This window comes from Furipterus horrens, unplaced genomic scaffold (assembly GCF_987537825.1).
Source record: "Furipterus horrens unplaced genomic scaffold, mFurHor1.1.pri manual_scaffold_8, whole genome shotgun sequence".
NCBI classification, from domain to species: Eukaryota; Metazoa; Chordata; class Mammalia; order Chiroptera; family Furipteridae; genus Furipterus; species Furipterus horrens.
Window position 1 is genome coordinate 55,730,460 of NW_028327178.1, and position 25,761 is coordinate 55,756,220.

At 40.5% G+C, this 25,761-nt stretch overlaps 1 protein-coding gene across 7 annotated transcripts in view; it reads left to right on the top strand.

Moving 5' to 3' along the window:
• LDLRAD4 (low density lipoprotein receptor class A domain containing 4) overlaps positions 1 to 25,761 on the top strand; it is a 564,232-nt gene that overhangs the window by 176,518 nt on the left and 361,953 nt on the right. The gene's annotated exons all lie outside the window — the stretch shown is intronic.

The following is a 25,761-nucleotide window of genomic DNA, read 5'->3' on the forward strand; positions in this document are numbered from 1 at the left end:
AAGTATGCTTTATTGATTATGCTGTTACAGTGGCCCCAATTTCTTTTCCCTTTGTTCCCCTCCACCCAGTGACTCCCCTCCCTCCAGCTGTCCCCCGCCCCTACTTAGTCCATGCCCATTGGTTGTCTATATAGTTCTTCTCAACATCTTCCTGTCCTCTCCACTCCCTCCTACTATGGTTCTTAATTCCTGTACCATCTCCCTCCCTTTCTCCCCTTCACCCTCCCTGCTGACCTCCCCTATCATGTTCTCCATATCTATAATTCTTTTCCCAATCTCGTCGCCTACTTTGTTTGCCTTTGTTTTGGTTCCCTAGCTTCTGTTGTTGGTTGTTGTGATACAGTTTTCATTTTAATGTTCATTGTTTTGATCCTCTTTCTCCTAAACAAGTCCCTTTAACATTTCATATCACAGTGGTTTGGATCTGATGAACTCCTTCAATTTTACTTTGTCCTGGAAACACTTTCTCTGCCCTTCTATTCTTAATGACAGCTTTGCTGGATAGAGTAATCGTAGCTGTAGGTTTTTGCTTTTCATTACTTTGAATATTTCTTGCCAGTCCCTTCTTGCCTGCAGAGTTTCTTTTGAGAAATCAGCTGACAGTCTTATTGGGACCCCTTTGTATGTAATTCTCTTCTTTTTTCTTGCTGCTTTTAAGATTCTCTCTTTATCCTTAATTTTTGACATTTTGATTATAATGTGTCTTGGTGTGGTTCTCCCTTGGTTCAGTTTTTTTGAACTCTCTGTGCTTCCTGGACTTGTAAGTCTATTTCCTTCCCCAAATTAGGGAAGTTTTCCTTCATTATTTTTTCACATAATTTTTTTATTTCTAGTTCTTTTTCTTCGTCTTTTAGCAATCCTGTGATTCGGATGTTGGCCCACTTATAGCTGTCCCATAGGTTTCTGAGCCTCTCCTCATTTTCCTCACTTCTCGTTTCCTCTTTCTGCACTGGTTGACTGTTTGTTCCTTCCTTATGTTCTGATTTGTTGAATTGATCCCTGGTTTTCTTTCCCTCACCAATAGTTTCATATGTGTTTTTGTTCGTTTCAGCAGGACTAGCCTTCATTCCTTCCCCATCTTCTTTAAGATCTGCTGTCAGGTCTGTATGCGCTTTTATAAGCAAAGCTCTGAACTATGCCTCAGAAAGATTTCCTATCTGCTTCTTTGTTAGATTAGATATTTGCTGTCTGGTCAGCTGCATCACTGGGATTTCTGTCATGATCTGTGCATCCTGACAGTTTTGTGTTTACCTTTGCTTCCTGGGCGGGGCTGTCACATCTCCTATGCTATAGGGGGTGGAGCCCTGTGCACTCGTTACAACCGGGCGACCCTTCTCACCATGCTGTGGCATTTTCTGTGGAGGTGGGGGTCCAAGATGGATTCCTACTGTCCACTCTCGGCTGAGAGACTGGCAGCCTCCTCCTCCGTCCCCACCCCCTCCGGACCTCACAGTCCAAGGCAATGGGGATCTGCCTTCCCCGGCATTGGAATCGCAAGCTGACGGGTCTGGTCTGCAGCCGGGGGTGCTCTCCAGGCACTTCTTGCCTCCCCTTAAATATGGATGTTGGTGCTTACCGCCATCCCACTGCCATCACTGCTGCTGCCACTGTCGCCGCCAGCACAGCTTGACCTCTCCACCCTGGCTTCACCCCTCCTAGCCGTCTGGACGAGCACCACTTCTTTATAACTACATACATTGGACTTCCATTTATTTTCTGGAACTTCTGGTTGTTTCTGGTTTTGCAGTAGTTGTATTCCTTCTTAGTTGTGGAGGAAGATAGGGCGTGTCAGTCTAGGCCACCATCTTGGCTGGAAGTCTTATGTCCACTAATGAGTTTTTACCTGTGACAGGAGTTTGTCAGTACCAATTACTGGGGCAGCTCCCATTCCTTTGTATCTTTTTGGGTGGGGAAGTATAATCCCCTTTGTCCATAGGAAAAAACAGGCAGGGTTTCTCCTGTGGATGTGGACTTGGCCAGAAGGATGGGCTTGCGCATCATGAGCTGAGGCCATAAGATTTACTCTCTTAGCCCTGGCTGCTGTGGCTCAGTGGATTGAGCGTCAGCCTGTGAGCCAAGTGTCACTGGTTGAATTCCCAGTCAGGGCACATGACTAGGTTGCATGTCAGGTCCCCAGTTGGGGACGCGAGTGAGAGGCAACCACACATTGATGTTTCTCTCCCTCTCTTTCTCCTTTCCCCTCTCTCTAAAAATAAATAAATAAATAAACAAACAAACATAAATAAATTATTTTTTTTTAAAAAGATTTACTCTCTTGCTCAAAAGTTCTCTAGTTTCAGAGGCAAGGACTGGGAGATAGGTTCTCCTGTCCTTTAATCACACTGAATCCCTTCAAAAACTGGCCCACCTTGCCTTCTTGTCAGTGGCTCATGCAAGTGCGTGAACAGCATTGCTAAGCAGGTAATGAGTTTCCATTACCCTGGGAACATGGGCATGAGTGTGCTCAGGGAGGCAGATAATGCTGTTGGGTGCACAATGACTGGGCAGGGTCACATTACGTTGTCCCCAGGAACTTATACAGTGGTTTTGTTTTCTTCAGTAATGGCTTTGCCATTTGTAATAGCTGCAGTTTCTAATATTTATAACAACTTCACAAGCAGAGTCAGTCACCTGTTGCATTTTTGGAATGCATTTGTCATCTTGTTGACATAAACATAGTATGTGTGACTTTTCCCCCAATGCCCTGTGTTAATTCATCATTATTGATAGGTATGTTTTATCTCTACCTTTATATCTGTTGCAATCTCTGTCTCCACACACATATATACTCATGTATATATCCTATGTATAATACTTAATGCACAATATATAACATATATAATTTGTATATAATTATACAATCTTTTTAAAAAATTATATTTTATTGATTATGCTATTAGTTGTCCCAGTTTTTTCTCATTCCTCCCAGAACCTCCCACTCCCTCTGGCAATCCCCATACCATTGTTGATGTCCACGGGCCATGCATATAAGTTCTTTGGCTACTCCATTTCCTGTACTGTACTTTACATCCCCATGACTATTTTGAAACTATCTCTTGATACTTCTTAATCCCCTCACCTTATCACACATTCCCCCATAATCCCTCTCCCCCATCTGACAACCATCAAAATGCTCTCTGTATCCATGGTTCTGTCTCTGTTCTTGTTTGCTTAGTTTGTTTTTTAGATTCAATTGTTGATAGATATGTATTTATTGCCATTTTAATGTTCATAGTTTTGATCTTCTTTTTCTTAAATAAGTCCCTTTAACATTTCATATAATAATGATTTGGTTTTTTGCTTTAGTTTTTTGTTCTTGTCTAGGAAATTCTTTATCTGCCCTTTGATTTTAAATATCTTTGCTGGGTAGAGCAGTCTTGGCTATAGGTTGCTGCTATTCATGACTTTTAATATTTCTTGCCAATACCTTCTAGCCTGCAAAGTTTCTTTTGAGAAATCAGCTGACAGTCTTATGGGAACTTCAGTGTAGGTAACTAACTGCTTTTCTCTTGATGCTTTTACGATTCTCTGTCTTTAACCTCTGGCATTTTAATTATGATATGTCTTGGAGTAGGCCTTTGAATCCATCTTGTTTTGGGACTCTGTGCTTCCTGGGCTTGCATGTCGATTTCCTTCACCAAATTAGGGGAGTCTTCTTTCATTGTTTTTTCAAATAGTTTTCCTATTTCCTGCACTTCCTCTTCTTCTGGCACCCTATGATGTGCATTTTGGATAGCTTGAAGTTGTTTCAGAGGCTGCTTATACTACCTTATATTTTTGGATTCTTTTTTCTTTTTTGTTGTTCTGATTGGTTGTTTTTTGCTTCTTTATGCTCCAAAACATTGATTTGATTCATGGGTTTATCCACTTTACTGTTGTTTCCCTATAAATTGTTCTTCATTTCAATTAGTGAGTTCTTTGTTTCTGACTATTTTTTTATGTCATTGAAGTCTTCACTAAGTTCCTTGAACATCGTTATAACCAGTGTTTTGAATTCTGCATCTGATAGATTGCTTATCTTCCTTTGTTTAGTTCTTTTTCTGGAATTTTGATTTGTTCTTTCATTTAGGCCATATTTCTTTGCCTTCTCATTTTGGCAGCCTCCCTGTTTTCTTTCTGTGTATTAGGTAGAGCTGCTTTGACTCCCTGTCTTGGTAGTGTGACCTAATATCATAGGTGTCCTGTAGGGTCCAGTGGCACAGACTCCCCATCACCCGATCTGGGTACTCAAGGTGCACACTTCATGTAGGTTGAGTACACCCTCCTCTTGTGGTTGAGCCTTGGTTGCTGTTGGCAGGTTCATGGGAGAGATTTACCCAGGCCAGTCAGCTGCAAGGACTGGCTGTAACCACTGACCACCAACCTCTGCTCTCATGGAGGATCAGCTGTGCAGAGGCAGAGTGGTGGTACTTTGACATGGTATGTAACTATCTACTTGGTATGCTTGCTCTGAGGGTTCCTGGGTAGTGTAGACTAATGTCAGCCCCAACCTGTGTTTTGCCCAGTGTAACCCTGCCTGGGCTATAAAGCGATCCTAGATGGCTGCTACTTGTGCTGGGCTTGGAGATTCTCAGGCAAAGCCAAGCTGTGAATCTAGGCTGGCTACTGTTAGTGCTAGGTCTGGGTGCAGAGGTAATGGGGGCTCGCTGAGGCTGTCTGTTGCTTGTTTGAGAGGATTTAGGCAGTTATAAACCATGAGCCAAGAGCAGCCATTCATATGGAAAAGTCTCTGTTAACAACTTGGGTGGGCCCATAAGTTGGGTGGGACAGAATCTCGAGGGATCCTCAGGGTGGGGCAAACAGTGTTAGCTACGTTGATGGAGTCTCAGATATGGCACCTGCCTACTGGCTCTGCAGTTCTGTGGAGGGATGTTTGAGAAAAGGGACAGTGCCTCTGCCTGCCTTTCTGTCTGGGAGAAAGCTGTTCCCTGACTCTCACCTTGATGCCAGACACTTCATTTCCTCCCCATATGCCACTAGTGCCTTTCAAGCTGCTACCCTGATACTGGAGCTCAGAGGGAGTGAGTCTGAGTAAGTCTGTGGGTGGGGGGGTCTTTAATAGGAACTGTTTGGGACTCTAGAAGTTTCTTCCACCAACTCAGTCCCTGCTGGTTTTTGCAGCCAGACGTTTTGGGCAGTTATCTGCCTGGCATTGGAACCCTAGGGTGGGTGGCCTGAGTGGGGCTGGGACTCCTCACTCCCAAGATATCCCTCCTGAATTTTTATCCACCACAGTTGGATGCGGAACCAGCCCATTCCACATCTCCACTACCCTACCAGTCTGGATGGATGTGATTTCTTTAATTCCGTAGTTGTCAGACTTCTATTCAACTCAGTTTCTGATGATTCTGAGTGAAGGTTGTTCAATAATTTAGTTGTAATTTTGATGTGGTTATTCATGGAGGCATGCCGTGTTTTCCTATGCTGCTATCTTCACTCTACAGTATATATCACAAAGATGCGTTTACCTGTTTTAACAGTTCTTACCAGCTCAAGTCCTATCTATGTGCTGTCTGCCCACTTTAGGAGATGTCTGTTACTTTTCTATTCAGCTTGCTGTTTAGTGTTATGACTTTCTGAGTAGGTGGTGTGAAGAGTCAGTGAAGAAAAAGGAAAATGTTATTAGACCCTAATTCTTTTTGCTAGAGGAGGCTCAGCGAATGTGTAACAGACCCCTGGGCTGCTCCAACTGAAACAGAACCCACGGGCTGTTTAGTTAGGGGCTCGATTGCCCGCCACCAGAATTATAACTTTCAATACCAGAGTTTGGTGAAAAGAAAAAGAATTGTTTATTTGCACATAGTTCTGCCTCCCCCTCCCAGACCTGGCCAGTCTTAGGAAAATCAGAAACACCGTTTCCCTACTGCCTAGGCACAGTTCAGCTTTACCAGCAGCTGCCAAGCACTCAAATCTGATTGGGGAGGTCCTTTCTGTGCTGTGGTACCCTCCAGCTCTCAATGCAGAACCGCCTGGATTCTCAGCCTCCTTTTAAACTGCCTTCTTCCTGAACACTGCATGGCGAGAGCCTCTTCTTAAAGCAGCCCGGAGGCCTCCCTTAAAGCAGCCTGGAGGACCCCTCCTCCAAGCCACATGGAGGGAGCATGCCCCTGAAAATGTCCGCAGCTGCTTATATATCCCTGACTGCGTCCTCTGAGGCAGTGGGTGTTGCAAACAGTTCTGACCATTCATAGAACCCTACGCAGGCTCTGTAGGCTCGTTCCATACCATCCCACAGTCCAAGACCCCTCCCATCTTCCTTAGCCTTGTAAGTTTCAAAGCTGATCTTTGTACAACAAAGTTTCCAGCACCAGCTCCAGGCATGCAAGGGCATCCTGAAAGCTGCTTCCTTTTCCCTATCTCCCAGCCACAAGCTCTGGGGTTTGTTTTTGGACTCCCCTGTTTCTGTAACAAGTCTGCATGTGTCTGTCTTGCAATGAGCTGAACATTGGGAGTGCCAGAGCTGGGTGGCTGGAGGACAATGTACTTTAATGAGACCCTGAGGCTAGGCTCACAAAGGCAGGGTACACATGAACTGAAGATAGTGGGCCATTCACCTTCCTTCTAAGGGTAGGTTTTGTCTTCTTCCATTTAGTTAAGTGTTTATAGAGTACCTCTTACCTCTGGAGGTACAGGAATGATATGTATTTCTTGCCCTCTAGGACCTACCCAGCCTTGTGGATACAGAAAAGTGAAAAATGTGTTAGGATTCCAGGTGCTTTAAGGAGGGCTGCATGTGAAGGCAGCCCTCAGAGGCCTGAGACCCAGATCCTGGTGAAGACATTGCTTGCAGGGGCACTATAGGTGCAGGGCTGGTGGTGGCACCTTTGGAGATGCTCAGGGCGGCTGGAGCATGGGCTTTACTCTGGGAATGGAGGTAGACGGTAATGGGAAGGGAGGCAGCCACTGGACCATGAAAGGCTAGAGTTTGTCCTGAGTTTGAACTACATCCTGAAGGTAGTGGGGAGCCATTGAAGAATGTTAAGCAGGGAAGCAATCTAATCATTTACATTTTAGAGAGCTACTTCTGTGCCCCCAAACCTTTGATAAATACTCAAATTTTTTCTTAATAAATATTTAAAATGAACTTTATATTCTGTAGATGAAAATCCTTTCCTTGAATGTCTTTTTCTATGATGACAGGCTTCTAGTAAACACTGAGTGGGCCTAAGTAGTCAGACAACCTATTCTGTGTCTTCTACTTCATCTTCAAACCAGGGATAATTGTGAAGATCATCCCTTTCAGCCTGCTCTGCTGCCTGGCCACGTCGCCTGCCCAAGAGCAGGTCTCAGGGTTGGAACTGTGGGGGCTTCTAGGGAGTTTTTGAGCTCTTGTTACTATTAGTATGTTTCCATTAGTATGGAATAGTACATGGACACTTTGAATGCTCAGCCACTAATTAAATTTCCGATGGCAAGGGCTCTTTCTCACAGGGAGCTGTGTTGATTATCTGTGTTAATAGCACAGTATTTCTCATTAAGAAATGAATTTTATAGCCTGAGCATGATTCTCATTAAAAATTAAATGTTACATGGTGACCTGGTTCACGCATAAGAGTACCCACACATATATATCACTGTACAGAAGTTTCTTCAGGCAGTACTCACCCTTATTTCCTGAGATGTATTCTCTTTCTCTCTATTAAAAAAAGTACTACATTAATTAAATAGCCCACTAATAGGCCACATCCCAAAGTTTGAAAAACTTTGTCCTATAGGAACTTATAGTCCTGGGTATAGAGATGCAGCTTGACATCTCTATTCATATGTCGGTGGTCAGAGTGAGGAAAAGGCAAAGGGTGAACATGTGGAGCTATGTTATGTCATACAGAATCTAGGCTGGGATTAAACACTGTCATCAATGAGCCCCACGTGAATACACTAAAAACTAGTTTTCACTTTGCATTTATTTAGTTGAGTTTATTATGTTGATTGTCTTTAATGATTCCTATTATGGTGATGCTCATTATAATAATACTATTGAGTACCTGCTCTGTGTCAGGCACTTACAGACCCTATATACTTTAGTGTTTGCATCACTTCTATAAGGCAAGTTTTATTGCTTACAATAATGAAAACTCTAATGGTGATGATTTTTCCATTTCCTGCTCTGCCAGAGTGGCTGAGAGAATCAGCTTGGAATGGTACATGGAACTGAGGATTTTCTGTGACATCACGTCTTGCCTTGTTTTTAGATGTAGGCAATGTCTCCTTCATGGTTTTTGTTGGTTCTACCTTTTCTTGTCAGAATATGCTACCAAGGTTTTCACACAAGGCTAGTGGTTTCAGGTAGGTTTTGTTCTCCTTGAGAAACCGAGTTCCAGCAGCAGGAGGTAGAGATGCCTACAGAAAAGGCTCTATTTCTTTGGGGATCTAGTTCCCTCTGGAAATTGCTGTCTGTGTTCATCTCACCCTAATGCTTCATGGGAACAGTTTACAGAGAAACTAAGATTGAGGTCTGTGAAATGCTGCTGAGGCACAAGATGATGTAGTGTGCTCTAAGACTGGAGCTGTCCCCAGAGGCATGACATTCCATATTTGCTGCTGCTGGATCCCAAGCCACAACTAAATATTATCTCTGTTGCATCACTGCAGATTGTCACAGTCTCCTGTATAAACACTGAGTAGTTTCTAGTGTGCCTTCTGCAAGGCAGTGTCTATCAGAACCCAGGTTCAAGAAACTGCTCAGTTAGGGAACAAAATGTTTCATTAATGCATAGGTTTTTATTTATGAAGGAAGATGTGTTATAGGATTCCTTAAAACAGCAGGGATTTCTATATTATATTATATTAATTTATATTTTTAATTTTAATTTATTATTATTTATTTATTTATTTATATTTTTTATTTTATTATTTTTTTGGATTTTCAATTACAGTTGTCCCATTTTCCCCCCATTTCTCTCCCCCACCCAGCCAACCCCTTCTCCCACAGTCATATCCCTCCCCATTGTCCATGTCCGTGAGTCATTTATACACGTTCCTTGACTAAACCCTTCCCTTACTTATCCCCCTTCTCTCCCTCCCTGCTCCCCCATATCGACTGCTATTCTGATCTTTGTCCTATTTAGTTCGTTTGTTTGTGTTGTTCTTTAGTTTCCTGTATTAGGTGATATCATATGGTATTTTTCTTTCTTCGCCTGGCTTATTTCACTAAGCGTAATTCTCTCTAGTTCCATCCATGTTGTCGCAAATGGCAGGAGTTCCTTCTTTCTCTCTGCTACATAGTACTCCATTGTGTAAATGTACCACGGTTTTTGATCCACTCATCTACAGATGGGCACTTAGGTTGTTTCCAGCACTTAGCTATTGTAAACAGTGCTGCAATGAACATAGGGGTGCATAAGTTCTTTTTAATTAGTGTTTTAGGATTTTTCAGGTATACTCCGAGCAGTAGAATCGCTGGTTCAAAAGGCAGTTCCATTTTTAGTTTTTTGAGGTAATTCCATACTGTTTTCCATAGTAGTTGCACCAGTCTGCATTCCCACCAACAGTGCAGTAGGGTTTCCGTTTCTCCACATCCTCGCCAGCACTTGTTGTTTGTTGATTTGTTGATGATGGCCATTCTGACTGGTGTAAAATAGTATCTCATTGTGGTTTTTATTTGCATCTCCCTGATGGCTAATGATGTTGAGCATTTTGTCATGTGTCTATGGACCTTCTGTTTGTCCTCTTCGGAGAGGTGTTTGTTCAGGTCCTTTGCCCATTTTTTAATTGGGTTGTTTGTTTTCTTGATGTTGAGTCGTATAAGCTCTTTATATATTTTGGAGATCAGTCCCCTGTATGTGATATCATTGGCAAATATGTTTTCCTATATGGTTGGTTTCCTTTTCATCTTGCTGATGTTTTCTTTTGCTGAGAAGAAACTCTTTAGTTTGATGTAGTCCCATTTTTTTATTTTTTCCTTTATTTCTCTTGCCTTAGGAGATGTATCTGTGAAGATATTGTTACGTGAGATATCTGATATTTTCCTGCCTATGTTTTCCTCTAGGACTTTTATGGTGTCACGGCTTACATTTAAGTCTTTGATCCATCTTGAATTTATTCTGGTATATGGTGTAAGTTGGTGGTCTAGTTTCATTTTTTTGCAAGTCCCTGTCCAATTCTCCCAGCACCACTTGTTATGTTCCTTTTTCCTTTATCAAATATTAGTTGACCATAGAGGCCTGGGTTTATTTCTGGACTCTCTATTTGTTCCACTGACCTTTATGTCTGTTCTTATGCCAGTACCAGACTGTTTTGATCACAGTGGCTTTGTAGTATTGTTTGATATCTGGTGTTCTGAATCCTCCTGCTGTGTTCTTCGGTCTCAGATTGCTTTTACTATTCCGTGTCTTATTTGGTTCCATATGAATTTTTGGAGTATTTGTTCTAGGTCTGTGAAAAATGTCATTGGTATTTTAATAGGGATTGCACTGACTCTCTAAATTGCTTTGGGTAGTATAGCCATTTTGATGATTTTGATTCTTCCCATCCAAGAACATGGTATTTGCTTCCATTTATTTGTATTTTTCTTAATTACTTCATTCAATGTTACATAATTTTCAGAGTACAGGTCTTTTATCTCTTTGGTTAAGTTTACTCCTAGGTACTTTATTTATTTATTTATTTTGCTATATTAAAGGATATTTTCTTTTTTGTCTCTGTCTCTGAAATTTTATTGTTGGTGTACAGAAATGCCTTAGATTTCTGTATATTTATTTTGTACCCTGCTATTTTGTCAAATTCACTTATTATATCGAGTAGTCTTTTACTGGAGTTTATAGGGTTTTCTAGGTATACTATCATGTCATCTTCATATAATGATAGTTTTACTTCTTCTTTTCCAATTTGGATGCCTTTTATTTTTTTCTCGTCTGATTGCTGTGGCTAGGACTTCCAAGACTATGTTGAATAGAAGTGGAGAGAGTGGACAGCCTTGTCTAGTTCCTGATTTAAGGGGGAATGCTTTCAGTTTTTGTCCATTGAGTATGATGTTGGCTTCAGACTTCTCATATATAGCCTTGATTATGTTAAGGTATGCTCCCTCTATTCTCATTTTGCTGAGTGTTTTCATCATAAATGGGTGTTGTACTATATCAAATGCTTTTTCTGCATCTATTGATATGATCATGTGATTTTTGTCTTTCATTTTGTTTAGGTGATGTATTATATTTATTGATTTGCGAATATTAAACCATCCTTGCATCCCTGGGATGAATCCGACTTGATAGTGGTGTATGATCTTTTTTATGTGTTGCTGGATCCTGTTTGCTAATATTTTATTGAGAATTTTAGCATCTATGTTCATCAGTGATATTGGCCTGTACTTTTCTTTCTTTGTTGTGTCTTGACCTGGTTTTGGGATTAGGGTAACACTGGCTTCATAGAAAGAGTTTGGGATTTTTCCCTCTTCTTGGATTTTTTGGAATAGTTTGAGGAGGGTAGGAGTTAGTTCTTCCCTAAATGTTTTGTAAAATTTGCCTGTGAAGCCATCTGGTCCAGGGCTTTTATGTGCAGGGAGATTTTTGATTACTGTTTCAAATTCCTTCTTTGTTATTGGTCTGTTGAGACTTTCTACTTCTTCTTGATTCAATTTTGGAAGGCTATATGTTTCTAGAAATTTGTCCATTTCTTCTAGGTTGTCAAATTTCTTGCCATACAGTTGTTTGTAGTAATTTCTTACTATTGTTTGTATTTCTGTGGTATCAGTGGTGATTTCTCCTCTTTCATTTCTGATTTTGTTTATTTGGGTCTTCTCTCTTTTTTTTCTTGGTGAGCCTGGCTAGAAACTTGTCGATTTTGTTTATTTTTTCAAAGAACCAGCTCCTAGTTTGGTTGATCTTTTAGATTGTTTGTTTAGTCTCTATGTCATTTAATTCTGCTCTGATCTTGTTAATTCCCTTCCTCCTTTTTGGCCTAGGCTTTGTTTGTTATTGTTGTTCTACTTCTTGTAGCTTTAGGGTTAGATTTTTTATTTGAGATTCTTCTATCCTTTTCAGGTATGCCTGTATTGCTATGAACTTCCCTCTTAGGACTGCTTTTGCTGTGTCCCTTAGGTTTGGGGCTGTTGTGTGTTCATTGTCATTAGTTTCTAGAAATTTCTTGATTGCTTCTTTGATGTAATTGTTAACCCATTCATTATTTAATAGCATGTTATTCATTCTCCATGAGTTTGGGTGTCTTTGATTATTTTCTCTGAGGTTGATTTTTAGTTTCAAGGCATTGTGGTCTGAAAAGATGCTTGATATGATTTCAATTTTCTTGAATTTGTTGAGGCTTGTTTTGTGTCCTATCATGTGGTCTATCTTTGAAAATGTCTTATGTGCATTTGAAAAGAATGTATATCTTGCTTCTTTGGGGTGGAGAGTTCTATATATATATATATCAGTTAAGGCCATGTGGTTTAGTGTGCTGTTCAATGCCTGTATATCCTTGGTGTTTCTTTGCTTTGATGATCTGTTTATTGTTGGTAATGGAGTGTTGAAGTCCCCTACTATGAGTGTGTTGTTGTTAATATCCTTCTTGTGGTCTTCTAGTATTTTCTTTATGTATTTGGGTGCTCCTATGTTGGGTGCATATATGTTTATCAGTTTTATATCTTCTTCATGGATTGTTCCCTTAAGTATTATGAAATGTCCTTCTTTGTCTCTTTTTATTGCCCTTGCTTTGAAATCCGTTTTGTCTGATACGAGGAATGCTACCCCAGCTTCTTTTTCAGGACCGTTTGCTTGGAATTTTTTTTTTTTTTTTATATCCCTTTACTTTCAGTCTGTGTAAATCTTTTGTCTTGAGGTGTGTTTCTTGTAGACAGCAAATATGTGGGTCCTGTTTTCTTATCCATTCCGTTACCCTATGTATTCTAATTGGAGCATTTAATCCATTTATATTTAAGGTTATTATTGACGTGTATTTATTCATTTCCCTTTGTACCTCTGTTCCTCTCCTCTCTTGTTTTTTCCTTCTTTTTTCTTAGAACACTCCTTTAGCATCTCTTGCAATGCTGGTTTGGTGGAGATGTATTCTTTCAGTCTTCCTTTGTCTGAGAAACTCCTTATTTCACCTTCTATTTTGAATGAGAGTCTTGCTGGGTAGAGTATTCTTGGTTGTAGGCCTTTGTTTTTCATTGCTTGAAATATTTTTGATGATTCCCTTCTGTCTTGTAATGTTTCTGTTGAGAAATCTGTCGATAGGCTTATCTGAGCTCCCTTGTATGTTATTTGCTGTTTTTCTCTTGCTGCTTTTAGAACTCACTCTTTGTGCTGAAATGTTGCCATTTTAATTATGATGTGCCTTGGGGAGGGTTTTTTTTGGTTCCTCGTCATTGGAACTCTTTGTGCTTCCTGAACTTGTATAACTTTTTCTCTCAGCAGGTTGGGAAAATTTTCTGTCACTATTTCTCCTAACAGTTTTTGGATTCCTTGTTCTTCTGATCCCTCTTTAATTCCAATTATTCTGATATTGTTTTCCTTATGCTATCCTGTAATTCCCGTATTTGTTCTTCGTACTTTTTCAGTCTTTTTTCATTTTGCTGTATTGTCTGAGAATTTTTCTTTACATTATCTTCTAACTCACTAATCGATCCTCTGCTTCGTTTAGTCTGCTTTTGACTAATTATACTGTGTTTTTCAGTTCAGAGATTGAATTCTTCATTTCTTCCTGGTTCTTGTTAATAGTTTCTATGTCTTTTTTTATGCTGGTGTAGTTCTCTGCAAATTCCCTGTAATTTTCTTGGAGCTGTTGGTAACTTCCTTGGAGGTTGTCATAGTTGTTTTTGAGGTTGTCGAGCATATTGAGCTTCTTCACCACCATTGTTTTGAATTCCGTGTCTGACATTTGTGCTATGTCTATTCCATCTACCTTTCTTTCTGGGGATTCCTCTTTTCTTTTCATTGAGAGGTTATTTCTGCGTCTTACCATGTTGGATTCTTCTTGTTTGTTTTTATTTTTTGGGTTTGTCTGCTTTGACTTCCCACTTTTGTGGTATGAGGTTCTTTATAGGAGATCTGGTGGTTTCAGTGGTGCAGTCTCTTTGATCTCCTGAGCCTGATGTTCTTGGGTTACCCTTTATGTCGTTTGTTTATGTTGTCTGGTTATATTTCAGATGCTCATTGTTAGGATTTTCCTTCTGGCTAGCTGATTGAGAGTCACTCGATCCACTTTGTCTTGAGTCATTTTGTGGAGATGGTTCTCACTTGCAGAGCAGTACGCTGTCTCCTGTCCTTCAGCGCCAATGCCACCTGGTTGAGTCCTACATCTGCCAGCGGGCAGAGATCCACTCTCCTCCTGACTACTCTCTGGGGAAGCCTGTGGTCACCAAAAAGCCTTTGTGTACTCTCAGCCACAGCTCGGGCAGCCACTCTATATTATATTTAAAAGAACATTAGATTTAGCTCAGTTTTCTATTTTGTTCTAGGGCCAGCTCTGCATAACTTGAGGTGATATCTGAGCCATAATTTCTGCTTATATGGGACTATGAGGTGAACTGAGTGATATGAAAGAGCATTTCCTATCTCCAAATTCACAGTTCTGTTCAAGTGTAAGAAATTAGATTAGCTCATCTAACAGGTCATCATATTTCATATGTTGCTGAATTTAATAGATGTTTCCATGTATAGTTCCTGGGGACACTATTGGATAAAGTCAGTCCTAGCATTCAGGACGTTCTAGCACGGTCTATTATGCACATGGCCTTTGAAAGATAGACCTGGAGAATGTCCTCTTGCCACAGGTGTATTGGGATGACTATAAACAATGGGGCTGTTAAGAAGTTTTATATAAATTTTGGATATTAACCCTTTATTAGATGTATTGGTGAAGCTGTTCTCCCATTCTGTGGGTTGCCTTTTTATTCTGTTGATTTTTTTTTTGCTATGAAAAGACTTAAATTTGATGTAGTCTCATTTTTTTTTCTTTTGTTTCGTTGCCTGGGGAGATATATTAGATAAAATATTATTATGAGCAACGTCCAAGATTTAATTGCCATTGTTTTCTTCTATGATTTTTTAGGGTTTTGGTTCTAATACTTAAATTTTTAATGCATTTTGAATTTATTCTTAAATTTTTTTTAAAGTATATTTTGTTGATTATGCTATTACAGTTGTCTCAATACTTTTCCCCTCTGCCCCCCTCTGCCCAGTACTTCCCTTCCCTTCAGCATCCCCTGTCCCTCCCTTAGTTCCTGTTCATGGGTTATGCATATAAGTTCTTTGACTTCTACATTTAGTTTACTATTCTTAATGTCCCCGCATCTATTTTGTACCTAACAGTTATGCTTCTTGATTCCTGTACCTTTCCCTCCATTCTCCTTCTTCCCCCTCCTCTCTGATAACCCTCCATATGATCTCCATATCTATGGTTCTGTTTCTGTTCTAGTTGTTTGTTTAGTTTGTTTTTGTTTTTATGTTCATTTGTTGATATTTGTGAGTTTGTTGTCATTTTACTGTTCATAGTTTTGATCTTCTTTTTCTTAAATAAGTCCCTTTAATATTTCATATAATAAGGGCTTGGTGATGATGAACGCCTTTAGGTTCACCTTGTCTGGGAAGCACTTTATCTGCCCTTCCATTATAAATGATAGCTTCGCTGGATAGAGTAATCTTGGTTGTAGGTCCTTGGTTTTCATCAGTTTTAAGATTCTCTCTTTATCTTTAACCTTTAGTATTTTAATTATAATGTGTCTTTGTGTGGTCATCTTTGGGTTTACTGTGTTTGGGACTCTTTGTGCTTCCTGAACTTGTATGTCTATTTCCTTCGCCAAATTAGGGAAGTTTTCCTTCATTATTTTTTTCAAATAAGTTTTCAGTTTCTTGCTCTTCCTCTTCACCTTCTGGCAACCCTATGATTTGGATGTTGGCCCGCTTATAGCTGTCCAATAAGTTTCTGAGCCTCTCCTCATTTTCCTCACTTCTCGTTTCCTTTTTCTGCACTGGTTGACTGTTTGTTCCTTCCCTATGTTCCGATTTGTTGATTTGATCCCTGGCTTTCTTGCCCTCACCACTAGTTTTGTATGTGTTTTTGTTCATTTCAGCAGGACTAGCCTTCATTCCTTCCCCATCTTCTTTAAGATCTGCTGTCAGGTCTGTATGCGCTTTTATAAGCAAAGCTCTGAACTGTGCCTCAGAAAGAGTTCCTATCTGCTTCTTTGTTAGATTAGAAATTTGCTGTCTGGTCAGCTGTGTCACTGGGATCTCTATCATGATCTTTGCCATCCTGAACATTTTTGTGTTTACCTTTGCTTCCTGGGCAGGGCTGTCACACCTCTGATGCTATAGAGGGGGGAGCCCTGTATGCTCTTCACAACCGGGCATTTTTTGCGGGGGTGAGGGTCCAAGATGAATTCCTGCTGTTCACTCTCCGCTGAGAGACTGAGAGCTTTCTCCATCCCCACCCACTCTGGGCCTCACAGTCCAAGGCAATGGAGGTCTGCCTTCCCCAGCTTTGGAATCTGCAGCTGGGGGTGCTCCCCAGGCGCTTCTCGCCTCCCCTTAAATATGGGTGTCTGTGCATACCGCTGTCCTGCCGTCATCACTATTGCTGCCGCGGACAGCACAGCTTGACCTCTCCTCCCCAGCTTCGCCACTCCTACCTGTCCGGATGAGCACCACTTCTTTATAACTTCATATGTTGGACTTTTATTTATTTTCTGGAACTTCTGGTTATTTCTGGTTTTGCAGTAGTTGTATTCCTTCTTAATTGTGGAGGGAGACAGGGCGTGTCAGTCTGGGCCTCCATCTTGGACGGAAGTCTCCTGTGTTTGTTTGCTTCTGTTGCTCCTATTATGTTTAAGGGGTGGAGCCTTATGGATTCGTCAGTAATGGGCGACCTGTTTTACCACGTTGTGGCTCTGTATGTGGAAGAGGGGTCTGAGAAGGAACAATGTTGCTTTCCCAGCACTCGCTCCTTTTCCTGGCACTTCTCTCACTTCTGCACTGGACTGGCGCCCCTCTAGCTATTGCCCTGACTGCCGTTTCCAGAGTGGGTGGGTCTGTGGACATTGTAGGTTGGTAAGGGCCCTTTAAAGAAGCAGACTCTGCTGAGACTGGCAGTTTCTGCCTCCATCTCAACCCCCACTGGTTTGCACAGTCAAAAGCAATGAGGCTTGATTTTCTCCGGAGCTGGGACAGTGAGCTGCTCTGGTGAGGAGCTGGGAACGCTCCCTAGGTGTCCCTCCTGACTTTTTAAAATGTGTAACTGCACTTTCCCCCAGCCTGCTGCTGTTGCCGCTGCTGCCACCACCACACCATGTCCTCTCCGCCTGGGTTCCACCCCTCCTACCTGTCTGGATGAGTATTTCTTCTTTATATCCTTCTTTGCTGGACTTCCATGCACTTTGATTTTCTGGAACTTCTGGTTGTTTCTAGTTTTGAGGTAGTTGTATTCCTTTTTAGTTGTGGAGGGAGATGTAGCACGTCTGTCTATGCCTCCATCTTGTCCGGAAGTTGAGTATTACTTCTTTACATATCACGGTTCACTTATCGCAACCTCACAATATTGCGGGATTTTAAAAATATTATATTTAATTATTTATCGCAGGTTTTTTGCTATATCGTGGGATTTTGTGGTAGTGTATACGTATGTTGTTAAAGTTACGTAGGTTTAAGAGTGTAGAATAAATATAAGGTTCCTACTTTGCGGGGGAAGGGGGTTTAGAATGTAGTACCCACGGTAAGTAAGGGAATACTGTATATCTTTGCTGGACTTCCCTGCAGTTCAATTTTTTGCTAGTTATGATTGTATTTTGTTTTGAGATAGATGTAATGCTTCTTAGGGTGGTACGAGGAGGTGAAGCATGTCTATGTATGCCTCCATTTTGCCTGGAAGTCCAAGACTATCTGAATTTATTCTTGTGTGTGGTGTAAAAGGTGGTCTAGTTTTAATGTTCTGCACACATCTGTTCAGCTTTCCCAACACCATTGATTGAATGAGCTATCTTTTAGCCCATTGTATGTGCTTGCTTCCACTGTCGATTATTAATTAACTATAAAAGTATGGGTTTATTTCTGGGCTCTCTATTCTTTTCCATTGACTTATGTGTCTTTTTTTTTTTTTTTTTAATGCCAGTACCATGCTGTTTTGATTACTAGGACCTTATAGTATAGTTTTATGTTAGGTAGCAGGACTCCTCCAACTTTGTTCTTTTCTCAATGTTGCTGTTGCTATGTGGGGTCTTCCGTGGTCCTATATAAATTTTTGAAATATTTGTTCTAGTTCTGTGAAATGTGCCATTTGAATCTTGATAGGAATTGCATTGAATGTATAGATTGCTTTGGGTATCATAGACATTTTAATGATGTTAATTTTTCCTATCCATGAACATAGCATGTCCTTCCACTTGTATCCTCTCCAGGGTCTTATAAATTTCCAAGTATAGGCCTTTATATTCTTGGTTATATTTATTTCCAGGTATTTTATCTTTTTTAAGCAATTGTTAATGGAATTGTTTTCTTTTTTTTTTTAAATATGTTTTATTGATTATGCTGTTACAGTTGTCCCAATTTCCCTTCCCTCTGCTCCCCTCCACCCGGTGGCCCCTCTCCCTCCAGTTGTCCCCCCCCTTTAGTCCCATGTCCATTGGTTGTGCATATAGTTCTTCTCAACGTCTTCCTGTCTATTCTATTCCCTCCCACTATGCTTCTTAATTCCTATACCATTCCCCTCCCTCTCCCTCTTCCCCCTCCCTGCTGACCTCCCCCAGTATGTTCCCCATACCTATAGTTCTTTTCCCACTCTCGTTGCCTACTTAGATTGCCTTTGTTTCAATTCCCTAGCTTCTGTTGTTGGTTCTTGTGATGCAGTTTTCATTTTAATGTTCATAGTTTTGATCCTCCTTTTTCTAAACCGGTCCCTTTAACATCTCATATAATAGTAGTTTGTATCTAATGGACTCCTTCACTTTTACTTTGTCCTGGAAGCACTTTCTCTGCCTTTCTGTTCTGAATGACAGTTTCGCTGGGTAGAGTATTCGTGGTTGTAGGTTTTTGTTCATTATTTTGAATATTTTTTGCCAGTCTCTTCTTGCCTGCAGGGTCTCCCTTGAGAAGTCAGCTGATAGTCTAATTGGGACCCCTTTGTACATGATTCTTTTCTTCTCTCTTGCTGCTTTTAAGATTCTCTCTTTATCTTTAATTTTTGACAATTTGATTATAATGTGTCTTGGAGTGGTTCTCCCTGGGTCCAGTTGTTTTGAAACTCTCTGTGCTTCCTGGACCTGTAAGTCTATTTCCTTCCCCAAGTTCGGGAAGTTCTGTTTTATTATTTTTTCACATAATTTTTCAATTTCTAGTTCTTCTTCTTCGCCCTCTGGCAATCCTATAATCTGAATGTTCGATCTCTTACAGCTATCCCAGAGGTTTCTGATCCTCTCCTTACTTCCTTTTTTAAATTTACCTTTTTCTGCACTGGTTGACTGTTTGTTCCTTCTCTATGTTCCAGTTTGTTGATTTGATCTCTGGGTTTTATTTCCTTACCACTTGTCTCATATGTGATTTTGTTTTTTTCAGTATGAGTGGTTTCTTTCCTTCCCTGTCCTGTTTCAAATCTTTTGTTAATTCTGTAAGCCACCTTATAACAATAGCTCTGAACTGAGCATCTGACAGGTTTCTTATTTGTTCATCTATCAGGTTCTTCATCTGCTACCCGGTTAGCTGCATCACTGGGATTTCAATCATTGTTTCCTTCATTTCGACAGATTTGTGTTTTCCTTTGCTTCTTGGGCAGGTTGTGGTGGGCGGAGCCCCATGTACTCGTCACTACCTGGTGACCGGCGGCGATCCTGACATTTTTCGCCATGCTGCGGCGCTATGTGTAGGGGCGAGGGCCGAAGATGGATTCCTGCTGTTATTCTCCGGTGGGAGACCAGTATCCGTCCTCCCACCCTTTGAGCCTCACTGTCCAATGCAATGGGGGGGCTGCTTTTCCCCGCGTTGGGGTCACGAGCTGCCGGGGCTCAACTGCAGCTGGAATTGCTCCCCCTGCCACTCTCCTACTGCTACCGCAAACAGCCCCGCCCGACCTTTCTGTTCCGGTTCTGATTTCGCGCCTGTTACCTGTACAGGCGAGCACCGCTGGTTTATAACTTCATACGTTGGGCTTCCATGTAGTTTTATTTTCTGGAATTTCTGGTTATCTTTTGTTTTGAGGTACTTGTATTCCTTTTTAGTTGTAGAAGGAGACCAGGTGTGTCCGTCTAAGCCTTTATCTTGGCTGGAAGTCCTGGAATTGTTTTCTTAATTTCCCTTTCTCTTAGTTCATTATTGGCATATAAAAACACAACTGATTTTTGGATATTAATTTGGTATTCTGCTACTTCATTGGAATCATTGGTCAGTGCTCATAGTTTCTTGGTGAAATCTTTGGGGTTCTCTATGTACAGTATCATGTCATCTGCAAATAAAGGCAGTTTTACTTCTCCTTTTCCATTTGGATGCCTTTTATTTGTTCTTCTAACTCAACAGCAAAAAACCAAACAATCCTATTAAAAAATGGTCAAAGGACCTGAATAGACACTATGCCAAAGAGGATATACAGATGGCCAAGAACATGATAAGATGCTTAATATCACTAATTACCAGAGAGATGCAATTTTTTAAATGTGTTTTATTGATTACAGTGTTACATTTGTTCCAATTTCCCTTCCCTCTGCTCCCCTCCACCCGGTGGGCCCCTCCCTCCCCTTGTCCCCCCTTTTAGTCTATGTCCATTGGTTGTACATATAGTTCTTCTCAACCTCTATCTGTCTATTCCATTCCCTCCTACGATGTTTCTTAATTCCTGTACCATTTCCCTCCCTCTCCCCCTTCCCCTTCCCTGCTGACCTCCCCCCAATATGCTCCCCATACCTATAGTTTTTTTCCACTTTCATTGCCTATTTAGTTTGCCTTTGTTTCAATTCCCTAGCTTCTGTTGTTGTTTCTTGTGATGCAGTTTTCATTTTAGATTTCATAGTTTTGATCCTCCTTTTTCTAAACCAGTCCCTTTAACATCTCATATAACAGTGGTTTGGATCTAATGAACTCTTTCAGTTTTGTTTTGTCCTGGAAACACTTTCTCTGCCCTTCTATTCTGAATGACAATTTCACTGGATAGAGTATTTGTGGTTGTAGGTTTTTGCTTTTCATTACTTTGAATATTTCTTGCCAGTCCCTTCTTGCCTGCAGGGTCTCCCTTGAGAAGTCAGCTGATAGTCTAATTGGGACCCCTTTGTACATGATTCTTTTCTTCTCTCTTGCTGCTTTTAAGATTCTCTCTTTATCTTTAACTCTTGACATTTTGATTATAATGTGTCTTGGAGTGGTTCTCCCTGGGTCCAGTTTTTTTGGAACTCTCTGTGCTTCCTGGACCTGTAAGTCTATTTCCTTCCCCAAGTTCGGGAAGTTCTGCTTTATTATATTTTCACTTAATTTTTCAATTTCTAGTTCTTCTTCTTTGCCCTCTGGCAATCCGATAATCCGTATATTCGATCTCTTATAGTTGTCCCAGAGGTTTCTGATCCTCTCATCATTTTCCTTGCTTCCTGTTTCCTCTCTCTGCACTGGTTGACTGTTTGTTCCTTCTCTATGTTCTGGTTTGTTGATTTGAACTCTGGATTTTATTTCCTCACCATCTGTCTCGTATGAGGTTTTGTTCCTTTCAGTATGAGTGCTTTTCAATTCTTTCTCATCTTTTTACAGATCTTTTGTTAATTCTGTAAGCCACCTGATAACAATGGCCCTGAACTGAGCCTCTGACAGGTTTCTTATTTGTTCATCTGTCAGGTTCTTCATCTGTTGCCTGGTGAGCTGTGCCACCAGGATTTCTATAGTCGTCTGCCTCATTTTGACAGATGCGTTTTGTTTTCTTGGGCTGGCTATAGGGGGCAGTGCCTGTGTACTTGTCACAACCCAGTAACTGACGGCTATCCACAACCTTTTTCGCCGTGCTGCGGCCCTTTGTCGTCACAACCCAGCTACCGGCAGTGGTCCGGCAACCTTTTTCGCCGCGCTGTGGCACTTTGTCTTCACTGCCCAGCGACCAGTGGCTATCCACAACCTATTTCGCAGCGCTGTGACGCTTTGTGTGGGGGCGGGGGTCCAAGATGAATTCCTGCAGTTATTCCACTAGGAGACCGGGATCCGTCCTCCCTCCCTCTGGGCCTTACTGTTCGGGGCAATGTGGTGGCTGCTTTTCCCAGCGTTGGGGTCGCAAGCTGCCGGGGCTCGACTGCAGCCGGGATTGTTCTCCCTGCCGCTGTCCCTGGTGCTACCGCAAACAGCATTGCCCCCTTTTGCTCTTCCTACCTGCCCAAAGGGCGCTGCTGGTTTATAACTTTGTACGTTGGGCTTCCGTGTTGTTTTATTTTCTGGAATTTCTAGTTATCTTTTATTTTGAAGTAGTTGTATTCCTCTCTAGTTGTAGAGGGAGACCAAGTGTGTCCGTCTAAGCCTCCATCTTGGCCGGAAGTCGAGAGATGCAAATTTAAAACACAAGGAGATATCACTTCACACCTGTCAGAATGGCTATCATGAATTAATCAACAAACAACAAGTATTGTCAAGGATGTGGAGAAAAGGGAATTCTTTTGCACTGTTAGTGGGAATGCAGACTGGTGCAACTACTGTGGAAATTTTGGAGATAACCCCCCAAATTAAAAATGGATCTGCCTTCCTGGCTGCTGTGGCTCAGTGGATTGGGTGTCGGTCTGCGAGCCAAGTGTTTTTGGTTCGATTCCCAGTCAGGGCATATGACTAAGTTGCACATCAGGTACCCAGTTGGGGGTGTGAGTGAGAGGCAACTACACAGTGATGTTTCTCTCCCTCTCCTTCTCCTTTCCCCTCTCTCTAAAAATAAAAATAAAATATAAACAAACAAACAAGTAAATAAATAAATAATTTTTTTAAAAATGGATCTGCCTTTTGACCAAGTGATCCTACTTCTGGGAATATATCCAAAGAAACCTAAAACACTAATTTCAAAGAATATAAGCACCCTATGTTCATGCCAAGATATCGAAGCCTGCCAAACAACTATGGAACATTTACCTGATGGAATACTACTTGCCATGAAAAAGAAGAAAATTTTACCCTTTGTGACAACATGGATGAACCTGGAGAACATCATGCTGAATGAAATAAGCCAGTCAGAGAAAGACGGATACCATATGATTTCATTTATATGTGGAATCTAATGAATAAACTGAACTAACAAGCAAACTTGAGATAGATTCACAAAGAGCAGCATGACAGTTTTGGCAGGGAGGTTAGGGATGAAGGGATTGAACAAAAAAGAAAAAGGACATGGGCAACGGTGTGGTGATTGCAGGGGGAGGTGGGTATAAGGGGTTTAAATGGTAATGGAAAAATATAATAAAAATATTTTAAAAGATGCGGGTGTTGGCTTTTTTTTCTGTTTAGCCATATTTTTACCTACCTTTTGAGAGAAAAGAAGGATTTGTCAGCAGTATCTTTTGCTGAACATTAAGCTAAATTTGAGGGAGAATGCAAATTAAAAATGACTTGCTGTGGAACTATTTAAATCTAGTGAAGGAGTTAAGAAAAAGAGAGAGTATACAAACAGCACACAACAAATAGTTATTGTGTGTTAATTAGTAGCAGCTGTATAGAGCTGTGTATAAGTGCTGGAAAATACTAGAACATTTTGGGTATTGAGAATCCAGGAGTTCCTCAGGTTTGACTGAAAAATCTATATGAGACAGATTTTGCAGCCTTTTCCCCTCCCTTCCCTGCAACCGTGGAGAGGAAGTTGAATACAACAAGTAAGCTTTTTGTAGTCTAGTCCAGTGGTTGGTAAATTATGGTTCATAGACCATATCCTGGCTAGCCCTTGTTTGTAGAAATTTTTGTTGGAACTCATCACATTCATTCATTTATGTGTTGTTCTTGGTGGCTGCTTTCATACTGTAATGACAGAATTGAGGAGTAGGGACAGGAAATTCATGCTCTGCAAAGCCATTTATTATCTGGCCTTTCGTAGGAAGTTTGCTAACCCTGCTCCAGTTTCTTCTTCATGTAAACACATATATACAAATACAACTGATTCTCTGGTTAGGGTCTCATGACTAACCAGTTTCAATGGAGCTGGTTGTAAGCACATCTCTGCATATGTTTCCAATTATTTTAATCTTTTTTAGTGGAGCACGTAACAACAGCTCACACTGCTTTGCATTCTCTACTACAGCTATTTAATTTGTGTGTGTGTGTGTGTGTGTGTGTGTGTGTGTGTTGTCTTTTAAAGAAATGCAGAAATCCCTCATTTTGACTTCATTTTTTTCATCACAACAGTTGTAGCACTCTGGCTTCATGTGCTTTGGGAAAATGAAAAGCAACTGAGTCTCAAAACTAACTCATTTTTTTAAGTTTGTGTGTGATATTATACATGCCTGTATAAATAAATATCATATATATTTTTGCCTCATTGGAATGAAAATGTGTGTCACAGACTATGTGTGAAGTTTTCTTTGGCTGCCTGCAGTTAAAGGACTGTGCAAAGCGCTGAGCTCTCTTTGTTGCTTGTGTGCTGACTAATTGATCTTTTCCCCTTTTTATATTTTTAGAATCAGAAGATTATTTCTCAAGTTGAAACTTTTGCTCATATTTTAATTCTCAAAGATTATGTTACACTTTTTCAAGAAGGAGATACAAAATGTATTTAATGAAACAAACAGAAATACCTCCCTTTTATATATAAGCAAAATGAAGATTTCTTACAGCAGAAAATCAGTGAATCGCTTTTGAATGACACACTGGCATTTTATGTAGTTTAAAATTGTTTTTGTGGTTCAGTATAGAAGTAAACATTACTTTTGTATTATTTTGCATAATTTTAGCTAAAGCATGGATTCTTTTACTCTGTACATTTCCTTTTAGACTAGGGATTTTAAGGTTAGCTGAGTTATTTTCCCATAACAATTGTAGAGCTTTTCAAAATTCTCTCTGATTACTTTTAAATTGAGGTGTGGATGGTTCCATTTTTTCTTTGATAACACATCTATGTTTATAAATATTCTAAATATTTCACACATTTTCCACAATTTAATCCTCAACTATGCAGAATTTGCTTTTAATTTTCCTTTTTGTAAGTATATTTTATTGATTATGTTGTTACAATAGTCCCATTTTTTCCCCCCTTTGCATAACTTCTGTCTAGTAATCCCCTTCCCTCCAGCAACCCCATTGCCTTTAGTTTATGTCCATGGGTCATGCATATAAATTCTTTGGCTTCACTCTTTCCTATATTATTCTTAACTTCCCCCTGTCTATTTTGTACTAACCAAGTATGCTTCTTAATCTCTGTACCATTTCCCCATTTCTCCTCCTTCCCTCTCCCAGCTGATAACCCTCCAGATTAGCTCCATAACTATGATTCTATTCCTATTCTGGTTTGCTTAGTTGGATTTTGTTTTAATTTTTTAGATTCAGTTTTGGTAGCTGTGAGTTTGTTGTCATTGAAATGTTCATAATTTTGATCTTTTTTGTAAGTCCTCCTGACATTTCACATAAACAGTGGCTTGGTGATGATGAACTCCTTTAGCTTTACCTTGTCTGGGAAGCACTTTATCTGCCCTTCCATTCTAAGTGATAGCTTTGCTGGATAGGGTAATATTCGTTTTAGGTTTTTGCTTTTCATCACATTGAATGCTTCTCACCAGTCCCTTCTTGCCTGCAAAGTTTATTTTGAGAAATCAGCTGGTAGCCTTATAGGCACCCCTTTATAGGTAACTCTCTGCTTTTCTCTTGCTGCTTTAGAGATTCTTTATCTTTCACCTTTGGCACTTTAATTATGATGTTT